At 41.0% G+C, this 9372-nt stretch overlaps 1 pseudogene; it reads left to right on the forward strand.

Moving 5' to 3' along the window:
- Positions 1–380: 380 nt before the first annotated feature.
- On the forward strand, positions 381–8898 carry LOC118586268 (annotated as a pseudogene).
- The last annotated feature ends 474 nt before the right edge of the window (positions 8899–9372 follow it).

Below are 9372 nucleotides of genomic sequence, written 5' to 3' on the forward strand. Positions count from 1 at the left end.
GGATAGATGATAGATAGATAAATAAGAATTTTACTAAAAGATAGTCTAATTTCTGCTTAATGACTATGACTATTGTAAACTGTTCAGTGAGAAAGCTCAAAGAAAAAAATTATTTTTTTATCATAAGTTACCTGAATATTTTTGGCTATCACAATTATTCCCATAAAATTATTTAGTTCTTGAATACTTTTGAAGTATCCTATGACATTATGAAATCACCCAAGTATTCATCTCATTTCCTTCCCTGATGCGCAGCTTCTGGCATGGTGAGTCTCTTAACATTCAGAAGGCAGGCAGACTGGTGGAAGTTCTCTCTCAGCAGGAAGCAAGGAATTCTCCTAACACCATCTTTTCCTCTGCAGTCAAGGACCCCAGTGTAGATGGCATCAGAAGTCCCTATGTGTCTATTGAGAATGTGAAAGGACAACTGAGGCCTAATCAGAAGGCCCTGAAGGTCCTGTCATCCATCACACAGCCTATGGTGGTGGTGGCAGCAATTGTGGGTCTCTACCGCACAGGCAAATCCTACCTGATGAACAAGCTGGCTGGGAAGAACATGGGTGAGTGCCATCAATGCAGCTGAGCTGAGTCCCCTGAGTCTACCCACACTGTTAAATTGCAGCACAGGGTATTAGAATAGAAAGTTAAAGACAAGGATGAATACTGAAAGGTAATTGTTAATCCATAATGAAAAAAAAGAGAAATCATGTTTAAGATTTATTTATCTTAAAGAGATTTATGTACTGGCTATATCTAAAAATCCAAATCAATTTTGTGCACTTTGATATATTCAGAAAAAGAAGAGCCAGATGCTGTTTCCTCAATTTATTTTAATTTCCTGTTTAAAAAGTGTAATGTTCTTTCTGCTTTGTAGAATAAAGAAGATAATAGAGACTATTACTATATATACATTTCAAAGTCACAGAATATTTAGTAAGCTATTCATGTGTCAACAGTGAGTAAGCATTGTCCATGGAGGTGATAGAAAACCTTTCAAATCAAGTGGAACATTCCATTTTCTCTTTTTCTTTACTCATCTTTCTTTTTAGTTTATGTATTTAGTATTATTCATTTTTTCTTTTTTTACAACTTCACCTGTATACACCAATTCTGGCTATGATGATACAATTGTTTTTACTTTGATTTTCATTAACTCTTGTTTATATTTCCAGAAACACCTGCTCAATCTCTACCCTTGTCCCTCCTCTGCTCTTTGCAGGTTTCTCCCTGGGTTCCACAATACAGTCTCACACCAAGGGGATCTGGATGTGGTGTAGGCCTCATCCCCAGAAGCCAGGACACACCCTAGTTATGCTTGACACAGAAGGCCTGGGAGATGTGGAGAAAGTAAGGAAGGCGGCGCGGGGGGGGGGGGGTATTTTGGATTAAGCTCTTTAACTATCATTGGCCTCTGGTGTACCAAGATTTTCCTTAAATAAGAACTCCCTCCTAGTCACAATATATCTTTTGTTTCTGTCTACTGGTGAGAAGTTTGATAACTAATTTGGAAGAAGATAGCCAGAAGCCATTATTCTAGGAGACTATGAGCATCTGGGGATCATTGTCATTAAGGGAGCTAGTCCAGTTAATGCAGATGTATAAAGGTGCTTTCAGTAGAATTTTTCCCATGAGTGATTCTCCACAGAGAATGCTGGTTCAGGATTGAGGTACTAAAGCACTGAGACTTTATGTTCAACAAATAGTCCTGTCCCTTATAAATTCTGTGGTTTCAGCAAGGCATATGAGTTCTGTGTACCCTGTGCTATTGAGTAAAATGATTGTGATAGGTCTGTATCTGACTTTCAGCACTGTGCGTTTACTAAGACTAGCAATATAGTATAGCCAGGTGCTAAATCATTCTATATCCTCACTACTGCAAATGAGATTAATTAAGCAGTGGGAAACATATACTCATGTACCCCTTCAATATAAAAGGGGCCAATTGGGAAGAAGTTGGTTGGTGGGTTAGGGACAAGAGAGGGTAAAGGAGACAAATATGCCCCAAACAGATTCTATTTATGGATGAAAACTGAGTTAAATTTAAAACTTTAAATATGTAATAATTTCTCAAAAATGTAAGTATTATTACTCTTACATGGGACAATTAAACCTTATGTGAAGGGAAGCCTTTAAGAATCTATTAGAGTTTGGAATCTCCACCAACATGGACTGCTTATCAAAATTATCCACTAATGGACATAAAAGACCTATTAAGTTGACAAAGTATGAGTCAGTTCTAACCAGTGATCTTAATCAGAAACCACATATTCTTTGAGTTCTACTAACAAGCTCTATATTTTGCTTTTGCCTTTTCTAACAATCTGTAGTAGTAGTTCATTCTTAAAAAAAATAATAATAATTTTGGAGCACTTCATCTAGAAAAAGCTTTTATGACTTCCAGGGCAGCAACCAGAATGACTGCTGGATCTTTGCCCTGTCTGTACTTCTGAGCATCACCTTTATGTACAACAGCATGGGAGCCATCAACCAGCAGGCCATGGACAGCTGCAGTATCCTTTCCGTGATGGAGAACATCCCAGCCTGGAATGCTGCAGAGTCAAGTGTTGACAGACAAGAGGCAGAATAATCCCAGCATAAGGGGAGATTTCATACACCGACTAATGAGTCCACACTGAGTCAGAGCATGGCAAAACCATGTGTGGGGATGGATGAGACCAATGGGAGGAAGAAGACTGGGGACCCTGTTCGTTCAACCACTTCTCCTTAGCTACCCAGCTACGTGACAGAGCTGACAGATCGAATCAGAGCAAGGACCTCACCTGACCAGGAAGATGAGATGGAGGACTCAGCAGAGTTTGTAAGCTTCTTCCCTGACTTCGTGTGGGCTCTGAGGGATGTGACTTGAAGCAGATGGACAAAGTCTCCCAGCAGATGAGTACCTGAAGAATTCCCTGACACTCAAGAGAGGCACACAGAATGGTGACTGTAGAACAGAAGGAAATTCCGTGAATTTAAACTTCATGTAGGTGTTTAGATTTGCTTTTCTCTTTTGGATTTTCAGGCTGTTTCTAAGAAGTGATTCCTGTTTAGTATCTGTCTCAATATATCAATTTCAATTGAAATGTTCCCTGGTAATGTAGACACATTCATTCTGCTCTGTGATTATATTGTTTTAATCTCCCTTTTAGGTTGTTTGAGATGCACACTGCCAAAGACATGGAGCAAAAAAACAATTATTAGGAGAAATCCACAAGTAATACATTAACACCCAACTAGCTGTATGGCTATATTTTCTTTACTTTCTCCAGGTACCAGCAAAGAAGCTAAAAATTACAACCTGCCCCGATTCTGTATTCGAAAGTTCTTCCCCAAGAAGAAATGCTTTGTCTTCTGTCCACCCACTGGGTGGAAGAAGCTTTCTAAACTTGAGAACCTGCACAGTGATGAGTTGGATTCTGACTTTGTGCAGCAGGCAGCTGAGTTCTGTTCCTTCATCCTCAGCAATTCCTAGGCTAAAGCTCTCCCAGGAGGCATTGGGGTCACTGGAACTCATGAGTGTCTTGCCCAGTCCTTCTTGATAGCTTTAGAGAGGCCACTCTTTGGGGCATGTTATAATATCCACCTAACTCCAGTTTTAACAATTTTGCCAAATTCCACATGGTCTCAGTTCATACTTAATGTCTTTGTAAGTCTATCTCTGACTGGGAAAATTTTATAATGATCAGGGAAGAGAGACTTTATCATCAATATTTCTGTGCTTACCTGTAGTAAGTATTGGGTATTTAAACTATCCAATTTGGCATCAAAAGACACATGTATGTCTATTTAGCTTAAATGTCATTTAATTAAAATAGATCTGAATTAAAATAAAAATTCAGATCATGTACCCACTTTGATTGTTCAGTAACTATGTAAAACTGATGCCAATAATAATGAGAATCATAGGCATAAAATATATTCTTAAATTTAAGGCCCTGCTTGACACCACTGAGCTTGTTCAAACCAAGTAACACACTCCATTTTACTTGAACTGTATCATGTGTTGCTCACACAATGACTGAATCCTACCAGAACTAATGTTCAAAGTATAGATAACACACACATTAAGACTAACTAGATACATATTCAATAAATCCAGCCTTATTTTATACAAAAGAGAGATTTTTCCCATTGATGGGCCATAAATCACCTGAGTGGCTTGCTAAAGTGAAGGTTCTGAGGTAGAACAGGTCATTAGAATAGACAAGAACCTGATTCAACCCCCAGAACTGCAAACACCAATTAAGTAATACGAAAATTAATTAAATTAACAATTTAATACAAAACAGACCTGCAGTGCACTTCAACTGGTGATCACTTGCCCTGCATGCATGTAAGAACCTGGCTTTGGTCACCAACAAAACAATCAACACAGAGATATTTTGTTATTTTTGCATCCTTCAGAATTTAAACAGCAGGCCATGAGTGCTCTGCAAGTTCAGTGAAGGTTTGAGACTCGAATGTAGAGTCACTCTTCTGCCCAGAGCTGGATTTGTAGACGTTGGGTTCCTGTGGTATCCCAGTGACCATAGTGAAGTGGGTCTTGATAAAGTGCTTCATTGGTAAAACAGGACTCCTATGAAATTACCAGTGGCATTGCATGGAAAGGAGTGTTGGTGGATACAACCTGTCTCCCAAGACAGTCCATCTCACCCTAGGCAAAGGAAAGACTGAAGTAGAGAAAAGGAGTTTATGGCTGCAACAATTTGCTCACTCCCAGGCCCCCCACTGCACCTCTTTAAAAGCTCCTCACTGCACCCCTGTAAAGGGTCACAGGAAGTTTTTTTCCTTGGAAGACTCCTCAATTTCCCTTGATGAGAGAGAGGCTACACCTTACTATGTATGCTACTAAAAACAGTTCTGTCTATTGAAGGTCAAATTATGGTCTCTGTGTGCCCCTTATCACTTTATTCTGGGTCATGCATCTAACAAGCTCATTCTGCACTAACCTTTGCCTCAATGCCTTGAAATTAAAGACATTTTTTGGCATAGGCTCTGCTTGGAAAAGGGCTTCACAAATTAAAGCATTTAGTGTATATGTTAGGCCACTTCATTTAGTTTCAGTGGCAAAGTATACTTCCAGAGGACATCTGAACATAATGCTTGAATTATTAATTTACTTTCTGTAGTTGGAGATTTCTCCAGTCCGGCTGGGCTGGAGCCACTCAGATCCAAGTAAACACACAGAGACTTATATTCCTTATAAATTGCATGGCCATGGTAGGCTTCTTGCTATCTAGTTCTTATATCTTAAATTAACCCATTTCTATTAATCTATAAGTTACCACATGGCTTGTAGCTTACAGGTACTTTACATCTTACTTCTCATGGTGGTGGTGGTTGGCAGCATCTCCTGACTCAGGCTTCCTGTTCCCAGCATTCTCCTCTCTACTTGTCCTGCCTATACTATCCTTCCTGCCTGGCTGCTGACCAATCAGCGTTTTATTTATCAACCAAATCAGAGCAGCACAATTACAGCATACAGAGCAATCAATATCCACAGCAAATTTCATAATGTAATTAATTAAAGAACAATAAAAAGCAAATGAACAAGAGAAATGTTATGATATTACATAAAAAGGGACTCATAGAATCAGGGTGTATGTGGGCACAAAGAGGAAGATAAAGAGATAAAAAGAAAAAAGTCATTTTCAGTATAATGTACCCGTTAAGAATGCAGACCATGAAATAGAAAGAGAAATGTGACTTCTACCTGTTGTGTCTCATCAGAACTGGGGATTCTAGTGCAGACCTACTAGAATGCCATCAACAGTGGGACTCTGCCTTGTTTGGAGAAAGTAATGATGACCTTGGCCCAACATAAGAACTCAACTGTTGTGCAGAAGGCAATTGACTACTACAACGAGCAGATGGCCCAGCAACTGAGGCTCCCAAGAGACACACTCCAAGACCTGCTGAAAGTACATGCAGCCTGTGAGATGGAAGCCATTGCTGTCTTCACAGAGCACTCCTGCAAGGATGATGAGCGAGAGTACCAGAGGCAGCTTGCGGTAACATGCCTTAGCATTTATCTTTATTGTTGCCTGCCTTTCTTCATGTGGCTCTGACCCTGCATTTTAAAGTTTCTATTATTTAATTAATTTTTCCAGCCCAATCACAGTTCCCTCTCCTTCCCTCCTCTCATCCCACGCCCTCTCCCAATCTCCCCCCACATCCACTCCTCCTCCTTTTGCTTTAGAAAAGGTATGTCAGGTATGTCAGTAGCCACGGTATATCAAGTTGCTGTAAGACTAGGCACCTCCTCCCCTATTGAGGCTGGACAAGGCAAACCAGTAGGAGGAAAGGGTTCCAAAAGCAGGTAACAGAGTTGGAAACAGCCCCTGCTCCCACTGTTAGGAGTCCCACAAGAAGACCAAGCTACACAGAGGGCCTAGGTCAGTCCCATGCAAGCTCTCTGGTTGGTGGTTTAGTATCTGTGAGCCCAGGTTAGTTGATTCTGTGGTTTTCTTGGGGTATTCTTGGCCCCTCTGGCTCCCACAATCCTTCCTCCCCCTCTTCCACAGGATTCTCCAAGGTCCACCTAATGTTTGGCTGTGGGTCTCTGTAACTGTTTCCATCAGTTGCTAGATAAAGACTCTGATGAAATTGGGCTAGGCATCAATCTACAAGTATAGCAGAATATTATTAGGAATCATTTCATTTACTTTTATTTTTTTTGGCAGTCATGATTGGTTCTATCCTAGGTTTCTGGGCTGCCCAAGCTCTGGGCCCTGACCTTCCAGGCAGTGTCAGGGTGGGATTCCTCTCATGATATGGGTCTCAAGCTGGGCCATTCACTGGTTGGCCCTCCCTATAATTTCTGTGCCATCTTTACCCCAACATATCTTGTAGGCAGGGCAAATTGTAGGTTATAGGTAATGTGGCTGGGTTGGGGTCCCAGTTCCTCTACTGGAAGTCTTCCTGATTACAGGAGATGGCTGCTTCAGGCTTCATATACCATTGCTAGGAGTCTTGGTTAGAGTCACCATCCTAGACCCTGCATTTTGATCTTATGCTGTGTCCTTCTTATCATGGAAGGAGTGAGGGTTCTTACAAGCAACCAAGTTCCTCAGGAAACTTAGGGAAGGTGAAGAGGTTGAGGAGTTAAAATACAGCACTTGATTTTCATCAGCAGCTTGAAACAATGAGCATCTTTTGGGTCATGCTATTGAGATGCAGCACAAGGTATGCAGGATTCTGCTCAGTGTACACCAAGCCAAAGCAAGAGGTCAAATGGGCTTTCACCTAGAGTCTCTAAGAACTCATTCAATATTCAAAATACAAAGGATGTATTCTGTCTTTCCTTGCTTCTCATCTCTCTGGTTTTCCTTGTCTATAATCAATTATAGATAACTGATTTTCAAGGACCAGTGTAATTAAATAAGCTCCATGTTTTCAGGTCAGCTGGAGTTTATAAGACAATGAGTATCTTTCATTTACAGCAATGTTTCTCGACCTGTGGGTTGCAAACCCTTTAGGGGTCAAATGACCCTTTTCCAGGAATCGCATATCAGATATCCTGCATTTCAGATATTTACACTATTATTCATAACAGTGGCAAAATTACAGTTATAAAGTAGCAACAAAAATAATTTTATGCCTGGAGCTCACCAAATCATGTGGAACTGTACTAAAGGGTTCCAGCATTAGGAAGGTTGAGATGCACTGCTTATGGGACGTTATAGTACAGAGACACCAAGGAAAAGAACTCTAGGGTTTCCTCTTAATTATAATGATCAGAGATGCTATCCCTGAAAGGTTGTCTTTCAGTCTTCCTTTGACCATCTTACAAGTGACAAAAATATATTAATTCATCCTGAAGAAGACAATCCAATTGTAGTTTACAAGTGTCCACTTTAAAATTTTTTTAAATTTTATAAATAATTTAATTTTACATATCAGCCACGGATTCCTCTGTCCTCCCTCCTCCCCCCATCCCCCCAATCCACCCCCCATTCCCTTTTCCTCCAGGGCAAGGAACCCCCTGGGGATTCAGCTCAGCTTGGTAGATTCAGTTGAGGCAGGTCCAGTCCCCTCCTCCCTTCACCTAGGCTGAGCAAAGTGTCCTAGCATCAGCCCTAGGGTCCAAAAAGCCAGCTCAAGCACTAAGGACAGGTCCTGGTCCCACTGCCTGGGGGCCTCCTAAATAGTTCAAGCTAATCAACTGTCTCACTTATCTAGAGGGCCTGATCCTGTTCCATGGGGCCTCCTCAGTCATTGCTTCATAGTTCATGTGTTTCCACTAAATCCTTTAACTTCACACCCTTATTCTCCTTGAAAAATTCCATGAAGTACTCACTACTCTGTTCATCATGAACCCACTCTGAACTGACAGGTGAATTTTCTGTGCAGATATTTTCACCCACACCAAAGCACAATCTCCAAGGAAGCTGTGTTCTCTCCTGGTTGAATATTTGTTCTTTATTGATGTGTGGAAACCTGTTCTTCCAAAGAACAGAGATTCCATGCCCACTCACCTCACTTTCTTAGCCTTTGAGCTTGAGGCTAAGGAAATTAGGAAGTTTTCCAGAAGTCACTCAGAGTTGACCAGACCAGGGCTAAAGCAAGTCTCCCAATCCTCCTCCTGCCCCAGTCCACTGTGGGGTCCTCACAGTGCTTCATCCAGGAATATCACAGTGGCACCTTCCTTCCTTCTAACAGCTTCTTTGTTTTGTCTTCCCAACTCATCTGGCAGGCTGCATAGAGGAAAGGAAGGAAGATTTCATGCGACAGAACGAAGCAGCATCTCTCAGTCACTGCCAGGCTGAGCTGGAGAAGTTGTCAGAGGCCTTGAGGGAGAGCATCTCACGTGGAGCTTTCTCTGTGCCTGGTGGGCACAGCCTCTACTTAGAAGCCAGGAAGAAGGTTGAGCAAGTGTGCAGGAAGGGAGTGAGGTGAGGAATGAGGGCAGGTATGGTCAGGCAGCTAGAGCAGTAAGTGCTGCTTCTAGAATCTAAGAACCTTCTCTGGAGAAAAATCAGAGTATCTTGTATCTTGGTCATTCTAGTCTTTACATCCAAAAAATTCTGGATGATACTAAATAACTAATAAATATTCATGCCAGGCAGTGGTGGCGTATGCCTTTAATCCCAGTAATTAGGAGGCAGAGCCAGGTGGATCTCTGTGAGTTCAAGGCCAGCCTGGTCTACCAAGTGAGTTCCAGGAAAGACGCAAAGCTACACAGAGAAACCCTGTCTCGAAAAACAAACAAATAAATAAATAAATATTCATTTCCTCAGAAGAGATTTAGAATATAAATTCAAATGAAAAAAAAAACATTGTTTTATAATGTGATTTTTATTCATTTTTTGAAATTTTAATTATTTTTTTATTGAAAACTGTATTGAATGCTAAATTTCCACCTTTACAGTA

This window comes from Onychomys torridus, chromosome 6, assembly GCF_903995425.1.
Source record: "Onychomys torridus chromosome 6, mOncTor1.1, whole genome shotgun sequence".
Lineage (NCBI taxonomy): Eukaryota > Metazoa > Chordata > Mammalia > Rodentia > Cricetidae > Onychomys > Onychomys torridus.